Source organism: Rattus norvegicus, chromosome 10, assembly GCF_021556685.1.
Source record: "Rattus norvegicus strain SHRSP/BbbUtx chromosome 10, alternate assembly SHRSP_T2T, whole genome shotgun sequence".
Classification (NCBI taxonomy): Eukaryota; Metazoa; Chordata; class Mammalia; order Rodentia; family Muridae; genus Rattus; species Rattus norvegicus.
The window spans coordinates 10012206-10026731 of record NC_141543.1 but is presented as its reverse complement, the minus strand read 5'-3'; the positions used below and the strand labels follow the sequence as shown (position 1 = coordinate 10026731).

Here is a 14526-nt window from a genome sequence, read left to right as displayed (position 1 = left end):
TCCATCCCTGACACACCTTTCTTTGTTAACTTTTATCTATATTAAAGGCAGGTTTATTGGGAAACCTCTCTTAGCTGGGAGAGTTCACTGACCCCAAGACTGAGGCTGGGAAGTCCCCATGGGGAGAGTGGGGGTGGGGGTGGGTCAGAGGGAGAGAGAAAGAAAGAGAGAAAGGGTATGCATGCAGAGGAGAGGAGAGAGCCAACTTTTCTTTTCACCTTTAAGATCTCATCTGAAGATGGGTGTGGTGGAGGGGCTGTAACCCCAGCACCTAGCAGGCTGGGGCAGGGGCATTATAAGGTTGAAGCTAGCCTGGGCCACTTCTCTGCTCAAACTGAGCTCAGTCTCCCACATCCTAGAGCATCCTCTGTGTCTGACCTGATCCTGATGGAGCACTCTCTGCACTTGCCTTGACCGTGCTCGCATTTTGCCCTTTCTCCAAGTCTGCTCTGCTGCAAGCCCAGCAGATGGCAGTGTCTGTGCCCCCGTCACCATCCTGCCATGTTACAGCCTAGCATCCTGCAGGACCCCTGGCATCTGACTGTAACTCATTTAAACAGCATTTTTGTTGAAGACCACAGGAAAGCTGGACCAAACTGGCTGTGGCAGACACAAGACATTTATTCATCAAGTCCTATCTTGGTTCTCTTTCTGGGATCTTGTGACTTGCTCAGGCCACTGGGATCTATCTAGAACTGATGTGCTGTCCAGGCTGGAGGTGAAAGACCCCCGGAGCAGGGAGACCTTCACTCAAGTCTCGGGATGATGCGACCCCCCCCAAGAACTCACGTGAGACCATCCTTGCTGTAATAAACATGAGGTTTATTGATAGGAACCAGTGCACTGGGGTCGAGACTCATATCCCACAAAGGGGCAGTGGAGTTCGACCCCCAGTAACTAAGACAAGGGGAATTTAAAGGAAGAAACCTCAACCCAAGCGGGTAGGGTTAGGGCGTCATTGGAAAATGTCGAGAATACCGGTGAAAAATCACAAGGAGGAGCTTCCTGTTTCTCAAGATTGTTTACTTTATGGTCCATCAGTTCCTGGGAGAAGCTTCCTGCTTCTCAAGATTATTCTCTAAGATTTTATTCTAACTTTATGGTCGGCTAGTACAGGTAGAGGGCAGGGTCTGGAATTTGAGGTATTTAGAGCTTTTTTAAACTTCTGACTTCTTAGCTGCATTTTTTATTCTTTCAGAGGAGAGAGACCTGGGGAATGCACCGCCATAACCTTTGCGGAAGAGCGGTAGGATTTCACCTGCTCAGCCAGGGAGCTATTGGGGTGCTTGTCGCTGTGGAGGAACATACCTGTCCTGCCCGTCAATCCAGGACAGTCTGATTTTAGGCATAGCTCGCTGACCTTAGGAGTGACAGCTGTGTCACTAGGCTGCTGATTCTCTCCCATCCTTGCCTCTATTATTTCTCCTTTGAATTAATGACTCTGGGTGATTCCCCTTCTGCTCATAGATGGCTCAGATCCCCTGAGCAATTCTTTTCTTCTAGGCTCACACTCAGGGAAGACAAGACTTTGCCTCTTTAATTCCCGGCCAAAGCTTTGAATTTACGCTGGCAACCCAGCTGAGCTCCACTCTTGCTCTTCATCTGACCCCAGGGTCTGGCTTCTGCACTGAGACGGTGGAGAGCCCTGTTCAGATGTGGGGAACAGAGGATGGGGAATGGATGTGCTTTGAGGGGAAGGCTGCTGTGGAGACTCTGGCTTTCGTTAGCTCACAGAGAATGAGTGAACAAGAGCGAATGAGTGCCTAATGGTGAACAGACCGTCTCCCTTGCTTTTGGGCCCCTGTTCTACCCCTGAAGTACTCAGTGAGGCAGAACCAGGAGCGAGGGCAGTCTTGATACCTTGCCATGGAGGGGAAGGTGTGCAGGTCCTTTCCCCGTCAGCTGAGTGGGCTAGGCTGGTTCAGGTTGCAGGAAGAGCATGTGTGAGTTTGACAAGCTGGGACGGTGTGTGTGCTGCTGACTGAGAGACTTAGCAGTGAGACAGGGACAACACTTCAGCCCCTCCCTGGCAGCGGTGTCTGTCTCTAGCAGTACTTTTCAGTCACACACAGAGCAGTTGTTCTATCACAGCCTTGTCAGAGGTGCGTGTCACAGTATCTTGCAAACGTTTGCTCCTTTGCTCAGCTGTGCTCCCACCTGTCTGTTAGGCTTTAGAAATGGTAATGTTTTTTTCTTTTTAAATGCATGTGTGTGTGCATTTGTATGCATGTACATGTGAAGCCAGAGGACAACTTCCTGGGCCTTCTGCCTCCATTGAGACCTGGTCTCTCACTGGCCTGGAGGTCACCAATTAGGTTAGATGGGCTGGCCAGGGGACTCTGGGAGTGTGCCCCCCCTTTCTACCTCTCCCAGGGCTTACAAGCATATGCCATTGGCTGGAAGTTTCCCGGAGGGCTCCAGGGATCACACTTGGCTTTGCGTGCTGGCAGGGTATGCATGCACTTTCCTGACTGAGCCATCTTCCCAGTCCTGGTTGATATTCCCTTTTTCCCCCTGAAAATGGTATGGTGGGTAACTCTCCCTTTGCTTTCTCTTCTCTCTTCCTCGGTCTTCCCCAACACAGGCAAATGGGGACCATGTCCCCTACTACTTCCTCCTGTTCTCTGCCACTTGATAGAATTTCCTTTGTAAACCTAGCCAGCTGTTTGCTTCTAACCCATTTAGGAAGATTTCATTTGTCAGACAAAGCTGGTGATATCAGAACTGGATGGCTATTCTCTCTGGGTCCTAAGGGCTGTGTGTGGAGGTTTCTCCTTCCACAGTTGGCAGGGTTTGGCTTGAGAAATGTCTGGGAAAGTGTTGCCTCAGGGTGCCTGTCACTTCAGAAGTGCCCCTTGATGTGTGCCCCTCAACCTTGGGCTCTGCTTCTGATAGCGCAGTGCTTGTTTGCTTTATCTGAAGGGATTAAAATCTCCTGACATCTGCTTGTCTCTATTATCATGAGATTGGCACAAAGTGTCGTGACCTTGGTATTAGTTTATAAAGAGCAGAGGTTTGACTGACCATCGTGTGTGTGTTGTGTGTGTGTGGGGCTGGACGGATGGACAGACGGATGGACAGACAGGCATGCAACATCAGGCATGTGTTCACCAAAAACCCACTCACCTCTAAATGAATTCATGAATGAATGAATGAATGAATGAACGATATAAACATAAATTAAAAGTGATTGAGATCCCCTACTTGCCACCCTCCCCCCTTTTAATTTTTTGAGACAGGTGCTCACTATGTAGCCATGGCCGCTCTGGTGCTCATGTGGGAGCCAGGCTGGACTTGAAGAGATTCACTGGCCTGTTTCCCAAGTTCAGGAATTAAAGGCATACAGCATCACAATCAGTCACCGAGATGCCCTGCTAAGTACCTACTGTGGCCACTGTCACACTGGGTATGCAGCTTGGTCTTTATACCCATGAGCACAGTGGGTGGTATGGAAACTAAGATGTTTAGAATGGTTGACTGAAGATTTCAGGGGTAACATTTGACCATTTCTGAGGTCCTGTCACACCCCAGGTAACCCATTCATTTGGTTTTGTAAAGCTGTCACCATGAGATGAGATGTGAGGATTTCTTTGAGGCCAAGCCAGGTAGCATTTCTGCTTCCTGAAGCATGTGGCTGTCTTCCTCCAGAAGACCTTACTAAACTACAAGAGATTCAGGCTTGGACTGGGAGTGACTTTTCTCAGTTTATTATAGAGAAAACTCATCAAATGAATCATGTAGTTCAGCTAATGAGTTGCTCTAATTTAGTAATTTTGTAGAAAGAACAAATTGAACAGTTTTGTTTAATCCACTTTGGGTGTGTGCTAGAGTGGATTTGAAAGTAAAGCCAAGCACCGCATGCCTGTTGATCCCTAATTCACGTCTCCTGAAAGCCGTGCTGACCTTGTGGATGTACCCGAGGTCTCTGGTGGACTGGCTGGCTGCACTTGCCCTACTTGCTTACCCCGTGCATGGTTTTGAGCACTTGATGTGTCTTGTTTGTTCCTTACACTCTCTACACAGTACTGCTCCAATCCTTGTACAGAGGAGACAAAGACACTCTAAAGTCCCCGAGTGTTCAAAGGTACATAAGCACTGGATGGCAGGAGACAGGGGCGGAGTCCAGACTTGCAGCTCATAGCCGTTCTCCGTTGGCAACATCCTGTGTCCATATTGCCAGTGATGCTAGTCCGTCTTACATTGGTCATGGTGACAGATCAGGATCTGGGTGTATACCCAGCCCCCGCCGATTCAGCTCCCTGAGTCTCGAGCAGCCTTAATTATAACCTGAGGATAATCTTTGCACTCTCACCCTTCCTCCCCTACTTCTGCCTTTTGTCAAGAGCTCATGTGGCCAGCCTGCCCTGGGTAGCTAAGGATGACTTGGAACTTCTTGTGCTCTCATGTGCCACCAACAGGGATGCATACAGCAGGTACTGCAGCAGTTTCGAGGTATCTCTAGCCCAGGGAATTAGCATATTCAATGCCTCATCTGTAGGTAAGTAACTGTTACATGCCCAGCTTTCCCCTTCTCCTTCCAAGGGCACATTTTGTGATGGGGTTCCCCTTGTCTTATTACTTTCTGGGGTAGATTTGATGTCACTCCTGAGGTGACTATTCCTGAGTACTGTCAGAACAACCCAGTTGTACCTTTCCTTGTGCCTCCCTTCTTTGGTAGACTAGTGGCCAGCCAGTCATTCACTCAGAAGAACGGGCCACCTATGGTTTCTGCAGGTACCCTGTCTTACTTGAGGGTAGAGACTTCACTGTCTTGGTGCTGGTGCTTCCTAGCCTCTGCCCTTTGTATGGGAATTTGGGTGGTGCAAGGCTGGGCCAGCAGGAAGCATCATGCTTTTGTTCCCTGCAGCTGCCTGAGTGCTCACACTCCAGGAGGCATAGTTCTAGGCCCTTTTCAGCCATCACCCAGACCTGCCTGTACCCCCAGGTTTGCTCCTTGTGTTTCTTGTGGCTTGTCATGTGGTTGAGGACAGCCTGCCCAACCAGGAGCATGCTCCGGCCTCCTCGGAACCAGGCATGGAAGACGTACAGTAAAAGGTACTTTCATTCCCACACTTGCTTCTCCGCCACTTCCCAGCCACGATGGGCTTAAGGATTCTGAACAGTGGGAACACTGGCTTCATTTGGGCCACACTACCCTATTCACTGTCAGAACTTGGCCAAGACTTGAAGTTAGCAGATTTACCCCTAGTTCTTGGTTTGAGGCTTACAGAATTCCCACACATTTCTCCCCTCCCAGTTGACCCAAGTACTTGAGCTTGCCCAAGTCACCTGAGGTATTCTTAGATTGCTTTTCAGGAAATAACTGTCTCTCCTAGCATCCTCTGTAGCTGATTTTCCCACCATCCTCCTGCCTTTTCTAGAGCTTCTGCTGATGGAGGCAGCTGAGTCTCCTAGAGTTCCCGGGGTTGTAAGGCAAACAAACCCTTTGCTCCCCTGTGTAGCTTTCTGTCAGGGTGTTTGTTATGACAGCAGAAATGGAGTTAGGGTAGTGGCTTTCTTCTTGTTATCACTCTGTTGCTGTGGTGTCTGCTGGTTTGGTTTGAGCAGTTTTATCAAAGTCATAAAATCGGTGGCATAGAGAGAACAGAACCGGTATCCCATGAGGGTTCACTGTCTGAATCACAGAGGTCCCTTTTTGGAATGTTCTCAGGGGGGCAGGAGAGAGGGGGCTCTTTTGAGGGCTCTTTTGCTTGGGTAAAATCTTATTTATAAATAAGGGCTCTGTCTTTGTGATCTAATCACTCCCCAGTGCCCCCACTCTTTTCATAATCAACACGCTTTCTCCCCTTCTTCCAGCTCCTTGGTTAAAACTTCAGTGTGACGTCAGTACGGTTCAGATCATAGTATCTTGTGCTCTATGTGCTTGGAAACATTTTGTTAGAGAACACCTTCTAAGTTATTTTTACTGTTTTTATTACGTGTTTGTATCATGCATGATTGCCCGTGCACATATGCCATAGCACATGTGTGAAGGTCAGAGGGCAGCTTCTACGTGGCTTCCATGGATCTAACTCAGGTAGTCAACATGGTTGGTTTTAATTGTCACCTTGACCCCTTTGAATCACAGGGGAAGAGGGGGTCTCAGGAAGACACTTTCTAGGTCTGCTTGGCCTGTGGGCATATCTGTGAGGCATTGTCTATTCGATGAGGGAAGATTCAGACCACGGTGACTGGCACCAGTCCCTGAGACTGGGCTCTGGATTGTCTAAGAGCCGAGACGGTTTGCATCCACTTTCTTTCTACCTTTGCCTGTAGTTGAGACAAGCAGCATGGTGGAATTCCTGTTGCCCTGACTGGTCTCTAATCTGGAACTGTGAGCCAACAGAGACCCATCCTCCTCTAAGTTGCTTCTGACAGGGTATTTTATCACAGCAACAGGGACAAAGCTAAAATAGATGGCAAGCACCTCACCTTTTGAGCCATTTTGTTTGTGCCACATAATCCCTTTTTACAAGGTGCCATGGAGTGTCGCATTTTAGAGTGAGTGATTGTTAAATGTCATCTTACCAGTGTGTACTGTCTACAACCTTTGCAGTTCAAGAGAGGCTCATGTCAGGGAGAGTGTCTCAGGCATAGCCAAAGGTTCTGCAGGGGGTGCACAGGAGCGTTAGTGCTCTCACTTATCTTTTATGTCAGTGATGTGAGTGTGCCAGATGCTAGTGTTCTCACTTATCTCTTATGTCAGCTATGTGAGTGTGCCAGATGCTAGTGTTCTCACTTATCTCTTATGTCAGTGATGTGAGTGTGCCAGACATTAGTGCTCTCACTTATCTCTTATGTCAGTGATGTGAGTGTGCCAGATGCTAGTGTTCTCACTTATCTCTTATGTCAGCTATGTGAGTGTGCCGGAAGGGCTTTGCAGTGAAAAGTCAGACTGGAAGCACTGAACTCCTATCCTGTACAACAGGAGCTGCCTCGAGCCATGCCATGGCTGAGACAAGTACCGTGAAGTTTACACACCTTAACTATCTACACCCCCATTGTCTCCCTTGCCCAGTCTGTCTGCTGTCTTCAGTGGCATCAGAAATCTGAAGCTCTGGCCTCGTAGAAGTGTTAGGGGCTACAGATAGAAGTATAAATAAATATGTGCACACACATGCATAGACATGAAATATGTGCAGTTATGCAGTATACATGTATACACATCACGTACATGCATAGAATGTACATGTATCACATCACATATATGCGTAGTATGTGCATGTATACACATCACGTACATGCATAGTATGTACCTGTATACACATCACATACATACGTAGTATGTACATATATATACATCAGCATATATGCATAGTATGTACATGTATACACATCACATATATGCATGGTATATGCATGTATACACCTCATATATATGCATAGTATATGCATGTATACACATCACATACATGCATAGTATGTGCATGTATACAAACCTACATATACACAAAGTATGTACATCTATATACAGCCATATATACACTTACACAGTGTGAACGTGTCTATATTATGTCCCGAAAGTCATGTTCTGTCTTTCCCTTCCCCTTCTCCTCCCTCTCTCGTGTTGGCGATCTAACCAGGTTGTTGCACAGGTTAGGCAGATAAGCAGGTGCTTCTCCGTGAGCCACAACAAAAACAAATGTTTTTAAAGCAGAGTCTTGCTATTTATAGCCCATATGGCCTTGAATTTGCTGCCTTCCTGTCTCTGCCACCCAAGCCATCACTGTTTGCAGTTTCTCATGTGTGTGATATACACGAATGATTCTCTTGACTAAATGGTCATGTGTTTGAGCATCTGGGAATTATACCATTGGTCATATTTCCATCTTTGCCCTGGCTTCTAGGATGCTCATCAGAATTATTGGCTTTCAGCAGGAGTGGAAAACATTTTGCTGCCTTCATCTGTTTCCTGTCCCTCATTTTACTATAGCACCACACAGCAATGTCACTGTGTAATTCAGTTGTTGATAAATGATCACAGTCATCCACCTGCAGTGTCTGTAGAGTGTAGCTTTGTGAGAACATTCTGAAAATCTCAGCTTTATTCAGAACATCTTATTCACAAAGCTGCCTGGATCATCTACTTCAGCCACGTGGGTTACTAATGCTCCAAGAATGAGAATATGATTAAAATATGCTTAATGCTAAAAGGCATCTGAGCATGATTTTATCTTCGATAACGCAGGAGGCAGTTAGGGAGTGCGCCATGCCTCGGGACCATAATTACAGACATCAGTTATCTTAGTGTGACACTATAAAGAATGTGGTTATATCAGCTTTCTGATCATTTGAAATCTGTGGAAACTAAAGTTTACACATGCCGTGTATATGTAGGTCTTCTGAGCCACCATAGAATCTATGACTTCATGGATGATGAGTGTCAAGAAATGGGAGGCAGGGAGACTGCAGTGTAAAGTTCAGTTCTCTGAACACTCACTCCAGTGCAGTGTTGGGAGGAAAAGACTGCCTTTTCGTGTAGTGTGAAATAGAGACATGTCTTTAGATAGGTATATTTTTAAAACATGGTGAATGCTTCAGCAGCCAAAAGGAAGTTGGGAAACAGTCAATAAGCCACAAAGTAGTAGTGTCTTTGTTGGGAAGGAAGAGTGTGGGTGGCTTGGGGTAAAGGAAGAGCCAAGAAGGTCTAAAGCAGACTCAGCTAAGGGGATAATTTTTGTCCTCTCTGTATCTATGGTGATGTACGAGGTAGTGGTGGCAAATGGATGAGAGGAAGAAGGGATGGAGTAAGGAGATAATGGAGGAAGAAATGATGATAGAGAGGATGGCAGAGATGGAGTGCAGAAGAGGAGGTGATGAAGATGATGGTACTGTGCTAGAGAAAAAGGGTAATGGCAGGTGATGGTGGTGATGGTGGTGATGGAGGTGGAGGTGATGGTGTTGATGGAGGAGGAGGTGATGGTGTTGATGGAGGAGGAGTGATGGTGTTGATGGAGGAGGAGGTGATGGTGATGATGGAGGAGGAGGTGATGGTGTTGATGGAGGAGGAGGTGATGGTGTTGATGGAGGAGGAGGTGATGGTGTTGATGGAGGAGGAGGTGATGGTGATGATGGAGGAGGAGGTGATGGTGATGATGGAGGAGGAGGTGATGGTGTTGATGGAGGAGGAGGTGATGGTGATGATGGAGGAGGAGTGATGGTGTTGATGGAGGAGGAGGTGATGGTGTTGATGGAGGAGGAGGTAATGGTGTTGATGGAGGAGGAGGTGATGGTGTTGATGGAGGAGGAGGTGATGGTGTTGATGGAGGAGGAGGTGATGGTGTTGATGGAGGAGGAGGTGATGGTGTTGATGGAGGAGGAGGTGATGGTGATGATGGAGGAGGAGGTGATGGTGATGATGGAGGAGGAGGTGATGGTGTTGATGGAGGAGGAGGTGATGGTGATGATGGAGGTGGAGGTGATGGTGGTGATGGAGGAGGAGGTGATGGTGGTAATGGTGATGATGGAGGTGGAGGTGATGGTGGTGATGGAGGAGGAGGTGATGGTGGTGATGGTGGTGATAGGGGTGATGGAGATGAGATGGAAGAGGAGGTGATGGTGGCAGGAAATGGAGATGAAGCGAGAAGTCAGTGGTAGGTGATGGTGCTGGGGTAATAGAGGTTGGGGAGGTTGGGAGTTAGGGTAACACGAGGTAGAGGATGAGGTCATAAAGCAGGAAATGGTGGGGATCATAGTGATGTGGTGATGGAGGGGACGGTGTCAGGGCTGATGCAGAAGGCTGCGGGAAGGTAGCCATGCTGGTTTCAGTACTTGCAGAGTATGTATTTCTGTGGGGACGGCTGTCATGTACTACTGTCTCCTTTAGTCCTCAGGCTGATCTGATCAGAGTGAGCATCATTTAGTGATTGCCGCTTTTATAGATAGGAAGCAAAGGAATGAAGAATAGAAAGTACACTCTGCAGAGGTGGGAGTGGGGTCTGGGGAGATGGCTCAGTGCACAAAGTGCCTACTTTACAAGCGTCAGCAGCTGAGCTTGGCCCCTCAACATCTGCGCAAAAGCTGGGCATAGCAGCATGTGTGTGTTGCCGTCACTGAGGAAGAGCGTGACAGAGACAGGAGCCTGCTTTTGCCCAGCCAGCCTAGCTGAATTGATATGGTCTGGGTTTAGTACACAGAGCTCCTATGTCAAAAACCTAAGGCAGAGAGTCTTAGTGGAAGAGACTTGGCATGCATATGAGGACTCCGTATGTATATATGTGTGTGCACATTCCCACATGAACAGATATACACACACACACACGAGCGACAGAGAGGCATTTACAAGACAGGAGTGAGAAGGCACCTTTTCACTGGAATTAGAGCTGGAATTAGAGTCCCTACCTTTATGCCAGGAGCTTCAGTTTTGATACCCTGCCCCCTTAGACACCTTTGCTGATCTCCAGCTGGATGGCTGTGATGTCCTAACAGGGTCTAAATTTCATCTGCCCTGCCATCACGTGTGCCACTGTGGCTGCCACTGGGGCTGCTCGTGTCCACTCCACTCATGCATCCTGATGACTCACATGGCAGGGCCAGGGAACCGGAGGGCACAGCTTCCTCTTTCAGCTCAGCCTTACTTATTACTGCTGGGGGGGGGGGGGCGCATATTTGTGCTGCCCTAAAAGCTTTCGTTTTTAAAGGAGCCATGTTTTTTATTTGAAACTTTAGTTTTGAATTGTTAGCAAACTGATTTTAATTCAGAAAAAAAAATGATCTTGTGATTCCAACTTTGTTCAGTTGCTCCAGTCAGTCTGCTGGCTGCTCAGGTGCTGCTGCCTCTGGTTTAGTTGCCATATTGCCTGTGGGTGTTTACAAACACATATCTCCCACATGCCTGGTGCCTTCAGACGTCACAAGAGGGCGTCGGGTTTCCTGGGACTGCGTTACAGATGGCTGTGTGCTGGAGCTGATTCCCAGCCTCTTGGACGGTGCCTCCTGCAGTTCAAGTGGACCACCCCAGTGCCTCGCCAGTCTCCTAGGTGCCGCTTAGTCTGACCGTGACAATTAAGATCCCAGGGTGCCTCGCCAGTCTCCTAGGTGCCGCTTAGTCTGACTGTGACAATTAAGATCCCAGGGTGCCTCGCCAGTCTCCTAGGTGCCGCTTAGTCTGACCGTTACAATTAAGATCCCACCATCACATTTTCTTTACTTCAAAGTTTGTGATTTCTTATCATAATTTTTGACTTTCAGTTTTATTTTCTCAAGGTGCTCTATGAAATGTTACCTTCAGCAGCCCTCTTCCTGGTTCTAGCTGTTTTCCTGACTTGCCTTTGACATAGGACTCACTTGCTCTGAGAACCATTGCTGTTCTGGGGCAGGGACAGCCTTTTCGTTATTTTCCCTAGGCTTCAAACAGGAAAGGACAACATCCCCACCTAACAAAGTGAGGTCACTTGTCCCTTTAGTCTGTCACAGCAGGGTATTGGCAGCTGTAACCTGCTCAAATGTGAAGCAGACTTTTTGAATGTATTTCATAGTTTGCTGGATTAGCAGAGTCTTGGACCGAAGAGTATTACACAGGCCTTGAAATCCCTGCTCTGTTCCAGCTGATGCTGAGGTGGCAATGTCCTGAGAGACTGCTCCACACTTCTGCCTTTGCAGAAGGGATTGAAGGCAACGTCCAATCCAGCATCCAAAGTGTAAGGGTGATAGCTGTCTTGGGCCACTGTAAGGCATGTCCTCTGGGGACAAGTGCAAGGGTTCCACATGGCTTCCCCATCACTCTGCAGATCCTTCCCAAAAGTTCCTTTCTTCAAATGAAAATAAAGAAGGGCAGACTTGATGGGTGAGCTCCCCACTAGGCTCACTGCAAGTACTGGCCACGTTATGGACAGAGATTGTCTCTGTGCTCATCAAAGCTTTGGGGTGAGAGAGCCATGGACACCCAGGGATATCTCTGGGACTGCTTGTCCCCTCAGTGGACTGCAGAGTTGTATCAAAGCACAGCATAACACTGGGTAAGATTGGAGTTGTGGCTCTGGTCCTAGCACAGAGGAGTTCCCAGTCAGGTCCTTCTCTTCTCTTCAGCCTTCTGCTCCTGCAGCGGATGGCAGGCAGTCTCTTCTGAAGATGGGTTTCCTAGGAGAGCTCTGTAAGGAGGAGGGGGTCAAGGAAAAGGGACCCAGGTCATGCCAAGTCCACCTTTCCTCATTCAGTTTGCAGCAGCATACTGCCACAAGAGGTGATGCCAACTAAGTGTTGTCTGAAGGCTGAGGGATTGTCTACACCATGTGCCTGGCAGGGCACAGCCTGGGGTGCAGGTTGGTGTTGAGGTCAGACGGGGTCCTTCACTATAACACATGGTGTGGGTTCTGACATCATGGCTGGTTCAGGGAGCAGGGGGATTCCCACCACGTGTGTTGTGAGTGTTGAGTGTACAGTGAGCACATGAGGTCTTTGCTTATAAGGCCTGCTCTGCAGTGTTTTCTTGTCCTCTCCCCCTGGTCTGGTACGGAGCCTCAGAGCTTATAAGTGTATAAACATTTGCTGTGAAAGCGTTGAGATCAAGAAGGGGTGTGGAGTTTGTCAGTGGTAGAATGTGGGGGACATGTGGCACCCTGCATAGTCTTGCATCTTGGAAACCTAGAGGATTCTGCAAATGTCTCAAGGTCAGTGTGAGCAGTGTTCTCTGCCAGAGGCCTCTTGTCAGAGCATGGGTCTAGTTGCTATGCGCTGACATGTCTGTTGACAGTTGAAGAAGTGGCACTGTGCCCCACCAGCCAGCAAAGTGCTGCCACCCTGAGATTCTCTCATGATGACCCTCACTTCCTCCATGACCGTGGGCTCCTGGACCAGCGGCTGCCTCTGCTCGGAGTGTTGCTTACTTGGTTTTACAGTCACTTACCTCAGCAACTACCTCGCTGTGGTGATGCCCTGTAGCATGTCCCGGTGTTTCTGTTCCCATCAGTTTGCGTTCTTCCAAGCTACTTGCTCAGGACGGCTTCTGTGACCTGCATCTGCTGCTGTGTGTTACTGTGGTTGGTCACTGTTTCAATCATTTCCCTTCAGTGGCATACAGGGCATTCCCAGGGTCATTCCAGGGTTTGAGAAGTGTGTGAGCCGAACCCTCTTACGGGGATCAGCTCTGCATCCAGCTCCCTCGGGGTAGGTGACATAGCTCAGCACTCACTGAGCCCTTACAGAAACCAACATTAGTGTTCAAAGCAGACCTACTGGGTACCTGATGCTGTCAATGCTGCTTCATGTTGTTGGCTTACTCTATGAGTGCTTGGTGATACCTACTGTGTGCTGGTCACTGCTCTGGGGGCCTGGCATAAACAGCAGTCATAAAAACACATTGGATCCTTGGGGAGATGGAGGTGGCTGCAGTGCCTTTGCGGTAAGGGCTGCTGCAGCAAGCAGAGCAGTACAAACGGGAGATAAGTCTATCTGTTTCTCACTGGACAGTCTTGACAACAGCCAGTGATTTATTTGTCTAATGAGCAAAGTGGCAGGGAGCCATATACTTGTGAGACTGTGTGAGCTGCCTATTGTGCTGACTCTAGTAGAAGACCGTTAAGTCTGTCGCACGTAGAAAGGAGAGTGAACCAGTGAGACACAGGTCATGACCTGCTAGACTTGTGGGCTAGACATGTACAACATTATCCATGAGAATAGGATGAAGAGAGAGGGGCTACAGAAAGGTGTCTCTTGGTGCCATTATCAGAGACTTCTGCATTAGCATAGAGTTTCTGCCTGATATGATTGGTATGTCACTAACCTGAAATCCTATGCATGTCCTTCAACTATTTGACCAGAGTTCCTGCTCTATGCCAGCTTATAGTTGTAGCTGTTTTCTGCTTCTGAAGCTAAACATAGTAGGCAGGGACTAAGCAGAGAGACAGCAGAGCTCAGTATAGATGTGGCAGGGTGACAGTGGCCTCCCTATGCCCCTAGTGTGCTTTCACAGCACAGGCCATGCTTTTGGAGGTGTGTATGTGTATACTTGTGTGCATGTGCATGTGTGTATAGGAGGCATGTGCTCACAGATAAGCACTAGGGGAACCAGGAATGATAAACACACAGGGTTGTGTTTTCAAAGGGGGTGATGTATAACCTGCTTTCTGCCCAGAAGCCTGGGGGTGGAGGTGATTATAGCTTGGTGGCCTTTGCGCTATTCGGATGACTGAGACCACACCAGATCCTCCTCAGACCCTTATCATGAGCTCATTTTTTCTTGGCCAATCTATAGAACCCATCTTTATGGAAAATATCACATGTATGCTACAAAGAGTTTGATGCAATCAAATCTTAAAACTTCATTGCGAACATGGTATTGAGTTATTTATCACCAGGAAAATTTTCCACCAAATTGTGCTGTGCTTTGATATTCCTAAAATTACTTGGAGTTAGATCTTGATGTTTAAAACAGCACTGGCTGCTGAGTCGTGTTGAACCCAACTGCCTTGTTATCTGCCCTGGATTGGCATTCTGCTGTGCTGTGCTGTGGTCGCACAGACCTATGAATATCCATACAGTTATGTACTTCATTGAGGAGGGAGTTGTCTTCCTCCTGAAGAAGCTTCT

General features: G+C 48.0%; 1 protein-coding gene across 11 annotated transcripts in view; it reads left to right on the top strand.

Annotated features, from left to right (window-relative positions):
- Snx29 (sorting nexin 29) overlaps positions 1 to 14526 on the top strand; it is a 413834-nt gene that overhangs the window by 247565 nt on the left and 151743 nt on the right. The gene's annotated exons all lie outside the window — the stretch shown is intronic.